The sequence below is a fragment of the Armigeres subalbatus genome, chromosome 3 (assembly GCF_024139115.2).
Source record: "Armigeres subalbatus isolate Guangzhou_Male chromosome 3, GZ_Asu_2, whole genome shotgun sequence".
Lineage (NCBI taxonomy): Eukaryota > Metazoa > Arthropoda > Insecta > Diptera > Culicidae > Armigeres > Armigeres subalbatus.
The window spans coordinates 168,802,576-168,823,044 of NC_085141.1; the positions used below are offsets into that span (position 1 = coordinate 168,802,576).

A 20,469-nucleotide genomic window follows, 5' to 3' on the forward strand; every position below is an offset into this window, starting at 1 on the left:
GCCGACGCTGCGGATTGGAGGGACATAAGGCACAGTGCTGTACGAACCCTCCCAATTGTTTGATTTGTTCCAGCAAAGCTTTGAACAGCAAGCACCCCATGGGGGGGTTCGAAGTGCCCGGCGTTTAGGCGTACTTCGGAGGATGTGTAAAGATGAAGTTGGCTGGAACGCCGTTTTATCGGCTATCGCCCAAATCGTCTCGATGCTACACAGAAGGTGACGCGTGGGCTCACGGATGGCTAGTTCAGGCGCAAATAAGAGGTAGTCCAAGGGTTCGGAGTCGGTTTCATGGGTCATACCGGTGGTCGAACTCGTTCCTTTTATCGAACAAGTGGCCGCGCGAAGAACAACATGGTATCGTCGCTTTCGCGGCGTCGGTCAACCGGGCGGGTTCCGAGCCCGAAGACGGAAAGGGGTCCTCGTCTAGGCTGGGGCAGGCGTAGGCACCGCGTCGGCAAGTCCCTCTGTGTGTTGGCGAATAGACCCTATCGCAAAGAGGTCAATTTGGGGTGCACGCGGCATCATCATTATTGATACCAGTCGTGCAGAGGGAAGCAGGCGCGAAGTCGACCCTTCCCACCTTCCGAGGACATAGGGCGTGGTAAGGCCACCTGGAAAGCCGGCAATGCGCTGGCTCGATACTATTTTAGAAAGTGGTCTTGAATACTCTCCTGGGCCTTTTCTTCCTTTCATTCCTTGTATTCACATGCATGGCATCTGCAGCATTTCATTGGTAAAACATCGAGTGTCAGCAGATTCCGACTTTAGTTTCGTTGTCGTTATATAAATTAAGAATACCAAAGGCTTAGAAAATCTTCTCTGTTTTCTTATAATAATTCTACTTTTTGCGCTTTTAAGAGTTTGTGGTTGCGATTCAATAAACTAGGTCCATTAGATAATGTCTGAATTGCTCCAATTAATGTGCCTTCCAAACATCAACAACAATCAAATGTCTGAATCTTGAAAAGAAATTTGTCTTTCTACCGATGAATGGCTGCAGACAGTGAATCATTTTTCTATTGCAACCACCGCCGACGGTCATCACTAATGCCATTTGGACTGCTAGCGATGCGATTATTGCTGTTAAATGTTTCTGTCACTTTGAATGAAATGCTTCTAAAACGACTCCCTTCCGTTTGATATGGTGGTCCTGACAAGAACCGGTTTACGCTTCTTGATGCTCCCTTACTAACAGCAACTGAACAATCATCCGAATCTCGCAAGAATATTTCACTTGCTGCCGACAATGGCCGCTTGATAATGAAATAAAGTAAGCTAATTGGCTCTACTCCATCGTTAACTGTTAAGGGTGCACATAATATATGCGATTCTATTTTAATGTATGATGACTTAGTAATGGATTTTTTTGTACACTATGATGAGATTTCGAATTAGCCACGTAGTCCTACGTCACCTTTGCGTTCAACCCGATCGGGCGGCTCCTTTGGGGTTTTCAATGATTCAGCTATTCGCAGCGGTTCTCAACCTGGGGTACATGTACCCCTGGGGGTACCTACGCTGGCCCCAGGGGGTACCTCTGAAAAAAAAGCGTAATGGCGGATGTATCACAAATCCGATAAAACTGTAATATTAGGCTTTAAGATTTTTTTTATTCTAAAATTTTCTCTAGTACATCTATCGTCGAGATTTTCCTTCCACGAGGCTGATAAGCGTCCTTCCAAGATGCTCAGATACCTCCTTTTCGGACACTCATAATCCTCGATTCTAGAGGCTCGCCTCCTTCCAAGAAATTCGAAAGCTTCATTTTAAGAGGGTGAGAAGCATCTCTTCAAGAGGCTTGTAAGCGTCCTTTCAATATGCTCCTTTCAAGAGGCTCGGAAGCCTCCTTTCAACAGCCTCGGGAACCTCCTTTCAAGAGGTTCGGAAGCCTCCTGAGAAAATAGGCTGAAAAGCGTCCTATCTAAATGCTTAGAAGCCTCCACTTAAGATGCTCGGAAGCCCCTTTTCAAGAATCTTGGAATTCGTGTATCAAAGAGGCACGGAGTCCTACTTTCAGGATGATTGGGAGCCTTCTTCCATGTTGCTTGGAGGAATCTTAAAATTCTCAAAAACTTGTAGGAAGCTTGATCTATAAACTTAGTTTGAATTGGCAAATTTCGAAGAATAACAAAAATTTCAGACATGTTCCTTGAGAGCCATGTATCCCGTTAATTTTCTGGTCTGTTTATATTATATCTCATTTACAGCGAAAAAAAGGAAGTACCCCAATAAAAACATAAGCTCAAAGGGGTACCAGTCAAGAAAAAGGTTGAGAACCACTGAGCTATTGGAAAATATGGAAAACATATAGAAAGTGTACAAGACGTTAATAAGACCGGTTGTCCTCTACGGACATGAAACATGGACAATGCTCGAGGAGGACTTGCAAGCACTCGGGGTATTCGAGAGACGGGTGCTTAGGACCATCTTTGGCGGTGTGCAAGAAGACGGTGTGTGGCGGCGAAGAATGAACCATGAGCTCGCCCAACTCTACGGCGAACCCAGTATCCAGAAGGTAGCTAAAGCCGGAAGGGTACGATGGGCAGGACATGTTGCAAGAATGCCGGACAGCAACCCTGCAAAGATGGTGTTCGCTTCCGATCCGGCAGGTACGAGACGGAGTGGAGCGCAGTGAGCGAGATGGGCAGACCAGGTGCAGAACGACTTGGCGAGTGTGGGCGTATCCGAGGATGGAGAGATGCGGCCTCGAACCGTGCATTGTGGCGTCAAATTGTTGATTCAGTGTTATCTGTTTAGATGTTAACTAAATAAATGAAAATATAGAAAATGTGGAAAATACAGTTCGAAAAAATAGTTCTCCTGTGGACCTACGCGAAGATTGTGTCAACAAGAAATTAGCACCAACCGACAGCAACAAAAGGAAGGTAAAGTTTGGAAGCTCCGCAGTGTTTAGGATTTTTTTGTCAGTGTACAATTTAATTCTCTGTTGCAAATCATTTTCAGCAGTGCATATCTCACTAAATTGGAAACGTCGCCTTCAATATAAAACAAAATATATTTAATACTTGTTATTAATACCTAGTCGGGGTCGACGGGTTCGTCGATGAAATATTCAGAACGCATTCTCCAGAGTGCAAATCTTGGAAGTAGCACTTCACGAGATCTTCATCCCACTACGGGGAATTTCACTTCATTCGTCCAGATGGTGGGGACGCGAAACAGTGCCATTGTAGATTAATATTTAATACCGACAACGCGCCACGTTGTCGTGTTTAATTGCTGTTGCGAGAACAAAAGCGGCTGCTAGTGAAAAGTTCGGCACCATTTTTTTTTTGTTTTGTGAAGAAAAGGAGAAAAGGTGCGACATGCCTAACCTTGCATCGTTGGATTACCTGTCAAAATCTATTTTTAATGATGCGGGAAAGCATGGAAGGCCTGCAAGATGTTTGCCTTTGGAAAAGACAATGGGATTATTTTTTACTACATTGCTTTAGCCAATTACTGTAGGCCGGGGACAAATTGATAACTTTAAATCAATAGGGTAAGCTTTTAATCCCTGCTGTACATGTAAAAACTTAAAATCTAAAAGTTTTACAAGGAGCCGTTTTCTTCAAATTTGTTCCAGATATTAACACTCAAAAAGCGAAAGAATTTTCATTTGAACATTCGATGCAATCACGGTGCAGCTTTGTATATGTACAGTGAGTGGGGAGCAGTTGTATGGAATATGGATCTTCATCCAATCAAGTGAGATCAAGGTTTTTCTGACACGTTTTGGGACCCCTATAACCTGTGCAAAAGGGGTCCGCGACGTTAGGCATAAGTACGTTAGGCATAAGGACGTTAGGCATAAGTACGTTAGGCATAATTGACGTTAAGCATAACGGACGATAGGCATAATATACGTTAGGCATAATGGACGTTTGGCATAATTTTGCCTTCTTTATGTCATAGGCTGTTCTTTGGATCATTTTATGCCTAACGTCCATTATGCCAAACGTACATTATGCCTATCGTCTGTTATGCCTAACGTACTTATGCCTAACGTCTTTATGACTAACGTGCTTATGCCTAACGGGGTATACCCGTGCAAAAGATGGGCTCGATAGGTTGCGTCCTCGCTTTCCGCATCGCGTTTGAAATTTGTATGAAAATTAGTATGAGAAAACGTAATTTTTTGCATTTTTGCTCTTATCGTCAATCACGTCATTTAATACGTTTGCATATAGTCTGAAAGATGCCGAAAGACTTTGCCGAAGAAGGTACGTTGCCGGCACGTCTACAAAACATGTTATAACGCTTCGAAGATGCATTGCTCAAACCGTGTGCAAGAAATCAATGTTTCTGCCAGCATTACCGGGCAGTCTATGGATGTTCGATGACTAAACCCTTCTTCCTTCTTGTCCGGATTTTCACAATGAGAAATGATTCAGAATAGGAATACGGCAGTTATTTCCGTCCATCATCGTAGGGGATAAAACCAACGAAAGTAATGTTGATTTGCTAGAACTCCACTACAGCAGAACGTTTCTCCTGGGCTTCCGATTTGGTACGGATGAGCTAGGCAAAAAAGTGTCTCTTTCATTGGTTTCGAGACTGTGACGCAAACACGAAAATGACTGCCTTAAAACTAACTCCAACTAGCTCATTTATGGTTCTATGTACTTGCAATTTGCATAATTGCATGATTTTGAAGTGTTCTTCTTTATTGGATGCATCGAATTACATTAACCTTTCTTAGCTTACAACAATGGACAATAAATCCATTTTATTTTGACGATTGTTGGAGCGAAAACATTTTTCGGCGAAAGAACGAAACGATGCCATTCTGCGTGGGAAACTCGAGCGCGATGCTCTCCCTGCAGAATCGCAAGCAAGTTAGCTCGCGCGTGACTCCTCGATGATTGCTATTTGAGCATGATTCTACCAACACTGCTCCTATTAATAAGTGCAACTATTTCATTCGTACAAAAAAAACTTCATAACAAGGAACCGAAATTCATCCTAATCTTCGTTTATGTTTGCTTATTGTTATAACATGAAGTGATAAAATGAGTCAGTATCGCTAAAGCAAAACTAAAACGTCCCTTTATTGAACACATTCTTCTCGTACTAAGGCGCACGAGAAGAAAATAAATAATGTTCTAATTTTTTATTACGGTTCATTTCCAGACACCCTGCCAGCATTGCGCATTGGTAGCGAGGAACGGAGGCGACGTCGACGATGATGATGATCCTTGCTGGAATCTTTATCACAACTCATTCGTTAGCACAGCGTTACCTTTTTCCTGGGCGGACGATAACCGAACCACAGCAACGTAATATCCCGCTCGACCTTCCACGGGAAACTGTCGACGGAATGCCCAGCACTACTCACTGACTGGAAGTCAACCAGATCAGCGTTGGGGATGGCGAATTTAAGACAATGATTTGATTGATTGGAGCGCTTTTTCACACCCATCAGCATTGCGGAACACAGTTTAGGACCATCGTCGGTCTCGCTCCCTTCCATAGTTGGTGATTTCTTCGCAGACATTGGAAGATTTCTTCCGTATAACCATGCGCCGAATAGAAAATCCTGAGCAAATGTTTTCATAAGAAGACGAAGGGGCCGAAAGAAATTGATGATGATGATTCATTATAGAATGTAAACATTTGTAATCACGTGTGGAAACGAGGCAATAGAAATTGAATTAGGATCAGCATTGTCCCCTTACTGAAGATAATAAGTTTGTAGAACATTTATGAACGGAGAATTATGAAAGCTTTTCAGGGCAATGTTTTTACGTGTTATAAAACGAGTTATTACTACTTCGCTAAATTGCACAATTTGATCAAGTGGTGGAACAATACTAATTCATTATATGACAATTGAGCAAATATATTCAAAAACATGATGCCGTATTTGCATGTATTTCATTAAAAATATTGGCGTATTGAGGATGGATGTGGGGCCAAGTCAATTACAGATTTATAATTGTGAGAGCTCGCGTTCAAAAGTTCATGAAGGCAACTTGAAACACAACGTCTCCAATCAGTGATGAATGAATTCTCCATTTCCATTCTTCCATTTGATAGTAAACGCCTTGGAATTTACCTTTGGAAATTACCTTTGATGTTGGTGAATGTTGGGCCAAAAATAAACTGCAGTGCTTTCTCAAATTTTAATTTTAATATAAAAATAGAGGCATAACAGTGGGAATAGAGTTCGCATTAGAAATTCAAATAATCGCTTAACCGCCAATAACCGAATATTTTTACGTTTCCAGTAAAAAAACGTAAAATCGTTTAAGTACTGCAATGTGGAACGGCTTGGAAAATTTGCCAGATTTTGTTGCGTCTTGTACATGAATTGCCCCGCATACTAGCTACCATAGCATTGTTTGGATTGAAAACCATTTTCGTTAATTAGGTTTTTAGAGGTATTGAGATTATATTATAACATATTTTAAATCTATGATAATAATTGAGCCTAAATCTAAGATTTCATGACTTTTGCGAAAAACTTGATAACCTCGTGTATTGATCACCTCTAACTTGATTTTACTTACTATGTCTGAAACTCGATTTGTGCAGTTGCACAATATCTAAAAGATTTAGCTCGAAAGTATATTGGAGAGTAACCACTTCCTTCGGTGTTTGAAAACAGAACATCTGACAAAACAATATTTTGTTCTACAAATATTGAAACAAAACAATTTTAGACAATTATTGGGTCGTATGATTAAAAAGTAGTAAGTTCAACTTTATTACATTTTCAGTAGTAAACGTCACTTGTGGAACATGGTCGTATGAATAAAAGAGACTTTACTACACTACACATTTCGAACATACTACAAACAACTGATTCGGTATGAATAAAACAAGAGTTTACTACTGATTTCTTGTAGTCTGCTCAAGACGTTGCTACTCATGTTCCAAATGCATTTTATTCATCAGAATCGAAGCGAATCGGCTTTGTTCTTGAAAATAGAAGTCCAATTTAGGGAAAACAAACAAAACAGAGATGTCTTTTGTTGATTAGCCGCAAAAAAATGACGAAATCATCATCGTCATCATGGGGTCTATTTTGTTATGACGTTTCTCCGTGTAGTAAATGGTAGTAAACTGTAGAAAGGCTATGTTCGAATGTAGCATTTGCCATAAGTTCGAAAATGTTTTAATTCATATCAAACATGTAGTAATACGAAGAGCAGGGATTAACACGAGTGGTACAATTTTCAATAAGTCCGTCCAGCTATTTGGTTTCGCCGACGACATAGATATTATGGCACGTAACTTTGAGAAGATGGAGGAAGCCTACATCAGACTGAAGAGGGAAGCTAAGCGGATCGGACTAGTCATCAACACGTCGAAGACGAAGTACATGATAGGCAGAGGTTCAAGAGAAGACAATGTGAGCCACCCACCGCGAGTTTGCATCGGTGGTGACGAAATCGAGGTGGTAGAAGAATTTGTGTACTTGGGCTCACTGGTGACTGCCGAAAATGACACCAGCAGAGAAATTCGGAGACGCATAGTGGCTGGAAATCGTACGTACTTTGGACTCCGCAAGACGCTCCGATCGAATAGAGTTCGCCGCCGTACCAAACTGACAATCTACAAAACGCTAATTAGACCGGTAGTCCTCTACGGACACGAGACCTGGACGATGCTCGTGGAGGACCAACGCGCACTTGGAGTTTTCGAAAGGAAAGTGCTGCGTACCATCTATGGTGGGGTGCAGATGGCGGACGGTACGTGGAGGAGGCGAATGAACCACGAATTGCATCAGCTGTTGGGAGAACCATCCATCGTTCACACCGCGAAAATCGGACGACTGCGATGGGCCGGGCACGTAGCCAGAATGTCGGACAGGAACCCGGTGAAAATGGTTCTCGACAACGATCCGACGGGCACAAGAAGGCGAGGTGCGCAGCGGGCAAGGTGGATCGATCAGGTGGAAGATGACTTGCGGACCCTCCGTAGACTGCGTGGTTGGCGACGTGTAGCCATGGACCGAGCCGAATGGAGAAGACTCTTACATACCGCACAGGCCACTTCGGCCTTAGTCTGATTAAATAAAATAATAACATGTAGTTTTCTCTGTGGACTTTATTTTTGAGTAGATACTACAAGCGCTTTTTTTTTTCTTTTTTTTTTTTTTTTTTTATTCATACGACCTATTACTTTTCTCATTGCATTAGATTGGGAATCCTGTCCCATTGTTTCCTTTTAAAAATTAGTCAGATGTTCGCGAAATATTATTCCAACAGCTAGCCACTGCAAATTTTTTTTTGTCTTTATTAGCGAGACTTTCAGCCCTGGGTTGGCTCGTCTCGTAACTGCAAATTAAAAAAAAACCAAAATATCGCTAGCTCGGATGGTGGAATTTTAAAACCTTTTGTAGGCATCATCACCGCTAGGTGGATTAATTTGGGTTTTTAAATGTATAGTCATATTCTTACTTGCATACTTTGTGACATAGGTAATAAAGTTATGGTTCATTTAACATCTCTGCAACTGCTATATTTTTCCTCTTACTTCAACATAATATTCTTTATTAATATTGCTTGCCATAGAAAAGATAATTGATGGAGTTGAAGAAAAGAAAGTACGATCTGATTGTACGATCCGACGACAATTTATATTCAGAAGAGCAAATTAAACAAGCATTTTCGAAATTAATATTTGTTCCACTAGTCATGAAGCACTGTTTTCGATTTCACTGTGTGAATAATATTACATGTTTTAACATTAACAACAATATGTTTCATGAAAATAAATCGCTAAACTATTACTAATCACAAAACAGTCTCGGACTATTTTGATGACATTTCAGCATTGTTTTATCGATTGCATTTAATGTAAACTTCCTTAAAAATTAATCTCTTTATCTGAAAGAAAAATCTTATTTAGAATAAGCTACTAATTAATTCGCTGAAAATATTCTAGTAACAGTTTGTACTATTATTAGTCTATAGTCTTCAACATGTCAATCGGCTAAATGGATCGATATTCATCGATTATCGATATTCAGAATAACGCAATTTGTCATTCACACTAAGATTCATTCGTTACGAAAATCGTTCAAACTATTTTTTGATGAGATGAGTATGTTACTTCTGCATTTGCTACTTGAGAACATCATGGAATCCATGCTTGATTCGGTAGACTATTTGAATTAAACTTTAGAACACTGGACTTGAGAGCAAGTGAAAAGCGTATGCTTGGTGGACATAATTGGTTTGGGTTGTTGATTGAGACATGATTGGCGCGGTGATAGATTCGGTCGATTTGATTAAAACTGCAGGACAATTTGGGGATCCTTGAACATCATGTTTTGGGGGCAGCAGGGACAGCAGGGACAGCATGGACCATGTCCAAGGGCTTGACGACCCCTCCCCAGCTGTCTGCGAGTCAGGGAGAACTGCCTAGGGCGTGGTGGGATTTAGCAGTGGGCTCTGCTAAAATCCCTCCAAAAAAACCACAAGTGCCCGTAATCAGACTCTATCAAAGCGACTGTGTGCCGCTTCAAAAGCACAAGCCCAGGGAGTGCCAATTGGCATGGGGAGTGTCCCTACTCCGGTAGGGTAGCGCGTGAGCTGCTTCGGCAGGGAGTGAGTGATCTGGTTGTGCTGAGGCAGGAGTGTCATAGCGCGTCACCGCTATTGTCACCTCGAAGCGCAGCAGAAGTCTGAGTATGGACTGCACATGCTAAGGTAAGAGTGTCGTAGCGTAGTATCGTTGATTGGTCCCTACATACCGCTATCGAAACCTCGAGGCATGGCAGTGGAGTGTTAGAGTGAGTTGTGGAGTGTACCTACTTCGGTAGGGTAGCGCGTGAGCTGCTTCGGCAGGGAGTGAGTGATCTGGTTGTGCTGAGGCAGGAGTGTCATACAGCGTGTCGCCGCTATTGTCACCTCGAAGCGCAGCAGAAGTCTGAGTATGGACTGCACATGCTGAGGTAGGAGTCGAGGTACCCATCGACACCTCGAGGCATTGCAGTGGAGTGTTAGAGTGAGCACCCGAAAAAGGGTCACATGGAGCGAATGGTCTTTGGAGAAGCTGCTTCGGCGGCAGGGTAGTAGTGGGTCACATGTGGTGCATGGGGAGTGTCCCTGCTTCGGCAGGGTAGCGTGTGGTCTGCTTCGGCAGTGGTGTGATTGATCTGCTCGTGCTGAGGCAGGAGTGTCGTAGCGTAATAACTGTAACTCCCAGGCAGTTACCGCTATTGACACCTCGAAGCGCAGCAGAAGTCTGAGTATGGACTGCACATGCTGAGGTAGGAGTCGAGGTACCTATCGACACCTCGAGGCATGGCAGTGGAGTGTTAGAGTGAGCACCCGAAAAAGGGTCACATGGAGCGAATGGTCTTTGGAGAAGCTGCTTTGGCGGCAGGGTAGCAGTGGGTTGTACCCACACACCTACAATTGTGCACATGTGGTGCATGGGGAGTGTCCCTGCTTCGGCAGGGTAGCGTGTGGTCTGCTTCGGCAGTGGTGTGATTGATCTGCTCGTGCTGAGGCAGGAGTGTCGTAGCGTAATATCTGTAGGCCCAGGCAGTTACCGCTATTGACACCTCGAGGCATGGCAGCGGAGCGCCCGGGAGAGCATCCAAGTAAGACTCAAATGGAGTGAATGGTGTGCGAGCACCCAAGTCAGTCTCGCGTGGGACGAGTGCCTGTGTGAGCGATATTGAGCGAGTACGCTTAGTACTGCCATCCCCCCAGAAGTAGTACTGCGAGGTAGTTCCTGGGGGAAACGATGGTGGAGCCCAAGGGAGTTTAGTCGGTATTACCGGTATGGTCGAGTCCGACACTCCAGTACACTTCCGTGTGGTAGTTTGGCAACTACAATGCACGTGTACTGGGTTAGTGTGTAAATGCATTCTCCCTTGTAAAAAAAAAAAGAACATCATGTTTTATTATCATATGTATTTCCTGAATAGTTAACATTCAAATTGAAAAGTTCACTGAAGGCAACACGCTTATTTGTTCTTCTTTAATCTTTATTTATGTGGATTTTTGACGTAGGATTACGTCCTTCGGGAAGATAGGATTAAAATCTGAGACCGTCACGAAAAGTGATCAGGAAGTATGAGATAATAACTCAACCGTCTTCCAACTGATTTAAAATATTTTGGTATTAATCGATCAACGAACTCTTTAATTTAAAAATTGAGTTCAACACCGAAGACAACATGCTTATGAATAGTGATAAACTGAACTTTTGACGTAAACTACGTCTAAGGGGAAGACTTGGATACAGGGTGTAAAATGAAAATTTCAAAATTGGGCACCGTCACGAAATCATATAAGATTTGTAACATCTTTATCTTTCAACGGATTTCAAAGATTTATATATCAATGGATTCATAAAATTTCCTCCAATTTGCCAGTACTATTGAAACTTTTGAGTATCATCGCTAAACTATTGAAAATATCAGTTCTTTCATGCATTATGCATTCCCTATGCAGCGCGCTCCAATCCTTTGTAATTGCCTACTTTTAGGGTATTATCAATTGTTGAACTGCGGTGTATGAATGGGCTGCTAGACAGTGATGTCTATGCTCCCTCACATCAGGGCCGGATTTAGCTGGAAGGGGGCCCGGGGCCGACAGCTTGTGGGGGCTCCAAAATGTACAAAAAAGGTTGCTTTTGGTACATAAGATTTGTGGGGGCCCGGGGCCACGCACCCCCCACCTCCCCCCATAAATTCGGCCCTGCCTCACATAGTGGGAGATGCTGCTAAAGCTGGGTAGAAGCGTCGATGGGATAGTTCCTTCTCATCTATATAGAGCGGAATATTGGTTCAGTGTACTATATTTGATTTCACGTAGTTTACGTCGAGCGGTCGTGTCTTGTATACCTATAACCTCGATTTTTTTAAATTAAAATTCACAACAATAAAATGAATAACATAACTATAAGGTGCCCTATGATCGGCTTATTCAAAATAATAGCATGATATATTGGCAAATTCAAATGTCATATTCCACTATTTTTTTTAATATTCTACGTAGTGTCTCTCAGCCCCTAAATACAAGTCGATGACATTTCAATAAATTGTTGATAAGAAAATTATTTTGAGCTTTTTAGTGGAATGTCTTCACTTGTCATAAGACGAGTTTATACAATCCCATTGAATTCCACCACTTAATTGTATCTTGACAGATACGTATTTCGACCTCAACAGTAAGGCCGTCTTCAGTGTCTTGTACTTGACTCGACTTGTCAAGTACAAGACACTGAAGACGGCCTTACTGTTGAGGTCGAAATACGTATCTGTCAAGATACAATTAAGTGGTGGAATTCAATGGGATTGTATAAACTCGTCTTATGACAAGTGAATAAATTGTTTTTCAAATATTTCCAAAAGAAAAACCGCTATTATTCTGAAAAAAATGACGCAGCGTGTAACTTTTTAACGAGTTGTTCGAAATATTTTATACTTTGTATTTGAAAATGTCAATATATTTGTACTTCACTGCCAAAACTTCAGCTCAATCGGTTCTTGGGGTAAAAAGTTACAGCTTGTCAAAGTTGGCCATTTTGTATGAAAATATTCTGCTGCTATTATTGTATCCACAAGTGTTGCTATGCCACATTATGGTTGTTGACTTATTGAAGACCGATTATAACACGAATTTACAAAATTACCGAAAAAGCAAATAATATTGCTATCAATGGTTAAAGAACTTAGAAAATAGTATTCGATAGGATGCCAGTATAACTCATTTTGGTAAAATCCCATTCTTTGAACTCTTTGTGCATTGTATTTTATTTAATAACAATCTATTTAATTATTTGTAGTTTATTTAATGGAAATGCATTTTGGTCATCACTGCACCAAAGATTTTCTTATATTGTTTCTAATACTTTCTGCTCTTCTAGTAATGGCGTTATCAGTAGTGTAATGGAGTACAGGTACATGAAGGGGGGGAGGCGGTTCTGCCTCCGTTGTGCAATGTAGCACATACATTTATAATATATGTGTTTTTTTTTACGTATTTCATATTCTTCGATCTGAATTATAAAGTCTCCATCGTCCATTCAGCACGCCATGGGCTCTTTCAACGGTTGTCCTGGCCGATGAATGAACTGTATTGAATGTCGGCTCATACGATCCGTTGTTAGCATTACAGTATGGATCCAAGACCCATGGCGTAATCTTGACCATGAATAATATACAAGCAATTATGATATTCATAACAGTTCAAAATTTAAGTTGAAACTATTTCATAGACAGAAGCCTGCCGTATCCGTATTTTGTTCTATGTTAACTAACTTAATTGATATGGTCTACATTGAGCTTTGCGAGCAAAAGCGAGTTCGATTCTTGGTTCGGCCTGGACTCGCACATTCACCAAGTAAATTAAATTTGTCTAGACTACTCTTTGTAAATTTTCATCCTTACCAGCGTCGCCTGCAAATAGACGAATCCAGGTAATAATAAGAAGACACACGACAGTTTGCAGTACTAAAATAAATTCATGAAAATGCTACTTAGGTCTTTATGAAAAGATAAGCGAGAAAGGTCACAAATAAAGTACAGTGACGGCAAATCCCGTTCATTGCATTTCGACATATGAGGCTTTTTAGATGACGAACATAATAGTAACTCAACATATTAACAACCCAAACCGCAAATCACGACTGTACTCCGTCTTTCACTTTTTGTTTTATCTAAGCAGGGCAAGCTACTTTTGTTATTTGTTTCCTTTTGATGATTGTCAGTTTGTGTGAGCAATTTGCTAATTAATCCAAGCCCATTCATAATAGATCAAAACATACTACTCAGATAGCTTGTTGCTTTTATCCTGTTTGAGAGCACTCGTGGCCGTGGGAGTCGGTGAGGGAGTTTTAAAATACCCGCATCAGCCGTAAGCGAATATTTCTCCTACTGTCTTGGGGCACTGTCCACTTTTCAATTATTTCGTATTCGTCAAGATACAGCTGTGGGATGGCTTTGTGGCCTTATAGCCGATTGTAGCCGATTGTTGAAACACGACCCTTGAATAGCTAAAACCTAATATGCATTGCAGTAACTAACGCTAGTATATTAATCTTTCTTCAACTTATTATTTTATTTATTTTGCCACGTTACCAGAGAATTATATTTCAGTGGCCCTAATTTATTTGTCAATACTGCATTCGCGAAAATTGCTAATTCTCAAATAAAATCCGTGATAGGACAAAAACAGTTTGAAATCACGTGAAGAAAGAGAAGAGACCTCGAAAACTTGATTTTGTAACAGATCATACATTGGGGGATCAGACAGAAGAGAATGACAGTCATGTTTTGCTCAAAGTCAAAAAGATTATCATTATTTATTTATTCAGGCTTAGGCCGGAACGGCCTCTGTAGTACAGAAAAGTCGTCTCCACTTTTTACTGATCAATTATTATTCCTCGCTGTGTGCCTAATCTCCTTGCGGCGCACAGTGGTGCGTTTGGCTAAAATCGTGAACTTTTTATTTTACCACTTCAGGGTGTTATTTTTCGACATTGGTGTCTTTGGGAATAAATTTTATAAAAATATTGCGCATCGAATGACGAAAAGTTGTAGTTCCAATTTTTGCCACAGGTGGCGCTGCAAAATGTAGCTTCTTTAATAAACGATTTTTAAATATGGTGTCTTTGGCAAAGTTGTAGTGTAATTTATTATGAATTTTATTGCTGAAGACACCAAGTGTCCATCTATCATCGTTTTTGAAATACGGGCGTTTTTTATGGACAGACCCTAAAAAAACAGTATTTAAAGATATTTTCGAAACTAACAGTTTTAGGTCAATACAATGTTCTACAAAAATGTATATATAATCAAAATAGACCACTTTCTGGAAGAAACCAGGGATGTTTTTTGCAAACATGACTTGTTATCGGCGATTTAGGGTCGAATAGTGATATTTGAAGACTTCATATGCAACAGAGGGGCAAATTGGGGCAAGGAAATCCCCACAGGATTTAAAATATCTGGTCTGTAGTTTCATATGCATATAATTATGTCTGTCTCCACGTGTATCCAAACAAGTATTTCTAAATTTCATAAATCGACATTTTCAACTGATATTTATATAATAATTGAGATTTCACCACACTGCATACCACGCTGTTGAATGTTAATGTAAAAAGAAGTGCAGCGTGAAGCTGGTTTTCTGTTCTCTTCATCCAATCATTTCACACAATGCAATTCTGACGTCATACGCTACTAGGGATGTCGTAAAATCCCGAATAATCGATTAGTAACTAATCGATTACTCTTTATTCTTATTGAATCGATTCATCGCTGGGTAATAATCGATTTAAAATTAATCGATTATCACAACGATGAATCGATTAATTTGCGACTTGGGCTGTTTCTTGGGCAGCAGGGACTATGTCCAAGGGCTTGACGATCCCTCCCCAGGCCATCTGCGAGTTGTGGGGCTTGTCTAGGATGTGGTGGGGTTTGACAGTGTGCCCTGTTAAACCTCTATAAAAAGCTGCATGTATCCGCAAGTAGGCTCCACCAAAGCGACCGTGTGCCGCTCAAAGCGCACAAGCCCAAGTCCTGGTGTTAGGTGGGACGCTAAACAGCCCTGACACGACGGCCCTCCGACGAGACAGGAGGTTTGCGCAGGCCCAATAAGCCGCCTAGAAAACCAATCATTACGAACAATATAAGAGATAATGCGACTCGATATAATCGGCAAAGACCTAGGCGACGAATACAGGATCACGATTGGAAGCTTGGAACATGGAATTGCAAGTCGCTAGGTTTCGCAGGTTGCGACAGGATGATCTACGATGAATTACATCCCCGCAACTTCGACGTCGTGGTGCTGCAGGAAATCTGCTGGACAGGACAGAAAGTGTGGAAAAGCGGGCATCGAGCGGATACCTTCTAACAAAGCTGTGGCACCACCAACGAGCTGGGAACCGGCTTCATAGTGCTGGGTAAGATGCGCCAACGCGTGATTGGGTGGCAGCCAATCAACGCAAGGATGTGCAAGCTGAGGATTAAAGGCCGTTTCTTCAACTATAGCATCATCAACGTGCACTGCCCACACGAAGGGAGATCCGACGACGAGAAAGAAGCGTTCTATGCACAGCTGGAGCAGACATACGATGGATGCCCACTGCGGGACGTTAAAATCGTCATCGGTGACATGAACGCACAGGTAGGAAGGGAGGAAATGTATAGACCGGTCATCGGACCGGATAGTCTGCACACCGTATCGAATGACAACGGCCAACGATGCATAAACTTCGCAGCCTCCCGCGGAATGGTAGTCCGAAGCACCTTCTTTCCCCGCAAAAATATCCACAAGGCCACATGGAGATCACCCTAACCAAGAAACGGAAAACCAAATCGACCACGTTCTAATCGACGGTAAATTCTTCTCCGACATCACGAACGTCCGCACTTACCGCAGTGCGAATATTGAATCCGACCACTACCTCGTTGCAGTATGCCTGCGCTCAAAACTCTCGACGGTGTACAACACGCGTCGAAGTCGGACGCCGCGGCTTAACATTGGGCGGCTACAAGACGGTAGACTAGCCCAAGAATACGCGCAGCAGCTGGAAGTGGCACTTCCAACGGAAGAGCAGCGTCTCTTGAAGATGGCTGGAGAGATATTGGATCCGCCATTGGTAGCACCGCAACCGCTGCACTTGGCACGGTGCCCACGGATCAGAGAAACGACTGGTATGACGGCGTATGAGAGCAGTTAGTAGAAGAGAAAATGCAACATGGGCGAGATTGCTGCAACACCGCCAGAGGGCGAACGAGGCACGATATAAAAAGGCGCGGAACAGACAAAACTCGATTTTCCGGAGGAAAACGCGCCAGCAGGAAGATCGAGACCGTGAAGAAACGGAGCAACTGTACCGCGCTAATAACACACGAAAGTTCTATGAGAAGTTAAACCGTTCACTTAAGGGCCACGTGCCACAGCCCGATATGTGTAAGGACATAAACGGGAACCTTCTTACGAACGAGCATGAGGTGATCCAAAGGTGGCGGCAGCACTACGAAGAACACCTGAATGGCGATGTGGCAGACGAAGATGGCGGTATGGTGATGGACCTGGGAGAACGCGCGCAGGACATAATTATACCGGCTCCGGATCTCCAGGAAATCCAGGAGGAGATTGGCCGGCTCAAGAACAACAAAGCCCCTGGGGTTGACCAACTACCAGGAGAGCTATTTAAACACGGTGGTGAGGCACTGGCAAGAGCGCTGCACTGGGTCATTGGCAAGATTTGGGAGGTGTGGGTTTTGCCGCAGGAGTGGATGGAAGGTGTCGTGCCCCATCTACAAAAAGGGCGATAAGCTGGATTGTAGCAACTACCGCGCAATCACATTGCTGAACGCCGCCTACAAGGTACTCTCCCAAATTTTATGCCGTCGACTAGCACCAACTGCAAGGGAGTTCGTGGGGCAGTACCAGGCGGGTTTTATGGGCGAACGCTCCACCACGGACCAGGTGTTTGCCATTCGCCAAGTACTGCAGAAATTCCGCGAATACAACGTGCCCACACATCATCTATTCATCGACTTCAAAGCCGCATATGATACAATCGATCGGGACCAGCTATGGCAGCTAATGCACGAACACGGTTTTCCGGATAAACTGACACGGTTGATCAAAGCGACGATGGATCGGGTGATGTGCGTAGTTCGAGTTTCAGGGGCATTCTCGAGTCCCTTCGAAACCCGCAGAGGGTTACGGCAAGGTGATGGTCTTTCGTGTTTGCTATTCAACATCGCTTTGGAAGGGGTGATACGAAGAGCAGGGATTAACACGAGTGGTACAATTTTCAATAAGTCCGTCCAGCTATTTGGTTTCGCCGACGACATAGATATTATGGCACGTAACTTTGAGAAGATGGAGGAAGCCTACATCAGACTGAAGAGGAAAGCCAAGCGGATCGGACTAGTCATCAACACGTCGAAGACAAAGTACATGATAGGAAGAGGTTCAAGAGAAGACAATGTGAGCCACCCACCGCGAGTTTGCATCGGTGGTGACGAAATCGAGGTGGTAGAAGAATTTGTGTACTTGGGCTCACTGGTGACTGCCGAAAATGACACCAGCAGAGAAATTCGGAGACGCATAGTGGCTGGAAATCGTACGTACTTTGGACTCCGCAAGACGCTCCGATCGAATAGAGTTCGCCGCCGTACCAAACTGACAATCTACAAAACGCTAATTAAGACCGGTAGTCCTCTACGGACACGAGACCTGGACGATGCTCGTGGAGGACCAACGCGCACTTGGAGTTTTCGAAAGGAAAGTGCTGAGTACCATCTATGGTGGGGTGCAGATGGCGGACGGTACGTGGAGGAGGCGAATGAACCACGAGTTGCATCAGCTGTTGGGAGAACCATCCATCGTTCACACCGCGAAAATCGGACGACTGCGATGGGCCGGGCACGTAGCCAGAATGTCGGACAGTAACCCGGTGAAAATGGTTCTCGACAACGATCCGACGGGCACAAGAAGGCGAGGTGCGCAGCGGGCAAGGTGGATCGATCAGGTGGAAGATGACTTGCGGACCCTCCGTAGACTGCGTGGTTGGCGACGTGTAGCCATGGACCGAGCCGAATGGAGAAGACTCTTATATACCGCACAGGCCACTATGGCCTTAGTCTGAATAAATAATAATAATAATGCTCTTTTGCAAATATTTTCTCGTACATTATGAGGCAAAGTAAGTCGATACATATTCCCATGCAGTTGAACAGCTACAGATACCATCGAGTAAGGTAAGGTTACGAGATAGTGTGGTAAACACAAATTCACACCGAAACAAATGACACATTAATATACAAAATTTCAAATAACAAAAAAATAATATGTTTGATATCAACATACAATAACATCTATTTATTATATTCTTTAATATTTTAATATACTAAAACTCATATGACTATTGATGATTTAATAATTTACCACTTGATATATTGCTATGTAGCTAAAAATTTCTTCAAATAATCTCACATGTTTTCAACTTTCTCCTATAATTGCCTGGCTCTTGGAATCATCTAAGGGGCGACACACTAATTACGCAAAACCCCAACTTCCCTTGTAAGGTGTTACGTTATTAGTGTATAGTACTTTAGAGGCTATATATTTATTTAATTTATTTTAAATGCAACCATTATACAATACAACTGTCTAAGCACATTCGTCGGACAGAAACTAAGTGACCACATAATAAATAGATTTTAGTCAAACGGTATGAGGACCAAATACATAGGTTCGTACAAATGGAAAAGTATGAATCACATCAACAACCTTGCTGCTATTTAGATAGGCATCAAAAGTTCGTGTTGTTGTCTCTCCTGTCCTAGATTGGAACCAAGCTCTTGATATTACATAGACAGGCATCTAGATAACAAATTCGAAGAAGTATGAGCACCAACTAACATATTAAACTATAGCTATGAAAATGCTTATATCATAATATATAATCTTATATATAAAAATGAAATGGTCTGTGTTCGTATCCGCATAACTCGAAAACGGCTGGTTGGATTTTCTTCATTCCTTCAGCAAATTTATTCGTTTTCGTTTCCGACGGGTTTATATGATATTTCCTTACTCGAAAATCTCGAGTAAGGTTGAGTAAATCATGAAAAACTAAAATTAAGAATCGTATGGAAACTTCGCATAGGCAATTCATAACCTGCATTTTCGCCTACTATGCAGGACAACGTCTGCAGGGTCAACTAGTAAATCATATAAACTGAAACTGTATAGCACGAGTACTGAATGGATCGAGCATTGGACTATACCACATCGGAACACACCTTGCCCACGTACGAGGTACGCTGATTCCAAGAAAATAGGACTCTCGAAACAGAGACACCGCGAGCTATATAATTAAACAATATAATAACATAATTAAAATCTATATTCCATTTTTCAGGTGAAACGGTGTTTGTCATGTTGGTGTTGTGTGGATTTCTCGCTTAACTTTTCGGTCTAAATATTTATATTTCCTTTTTCAGCTGAAACACGTGTCGCTGATGAAGTTTGTTTCAAACCAAGGATCAATTTGCTCTCTTTTGATTTGCATAAATTTCAACGTTTTTTTTTCTTCTATACTTATTCTTAATATTTCCATACAATTTCTTAAATTACCACGGAGCTCCATACATTTTTAATAATCTCGCATAAACATGTATAAACAATCATCTTATAATAAACGATTTACCTAACCATAGGACAATTATCGATCTTGACTTTCAGAAACATTGGATGCTGACGAAGATCCTGAAGCAGCATCACATTACAAAGTCTAGTATTACTACAATTTATTATTTCAGAAATATGCTGAAGATTGCAAAATCAATGCAATTGTTTTGCCAAAATCTATTTATTCATATTTCATTTAAGAACAAAACATCACCATTTACAATATCAATACCAATAAAAATATAATATCCACGCTTTTTTCGCCAAGAAAAGCATCCCTTAATAACCCATCCAAACTCCAACTCCAGATACCTATGAAGGTCGCGCGAGTTCT

The 20,469-nt window shown here is 42.1% G+C and overlaps 1 protein-coding gene across 6 annotated transcripts in view; it reads right to left on the bottom strand.

Moving 5' to 3' along the window:
• LOC134224943 (zwei Ig domain protein zig-8-like) overlaps window positions 1–20,469 on the bottom strand; it is a 951,761-nt gene that overhangs the window by 769,914 nt on the left and 161,378 nt on the right. The window lies entirely within an intron of this gene.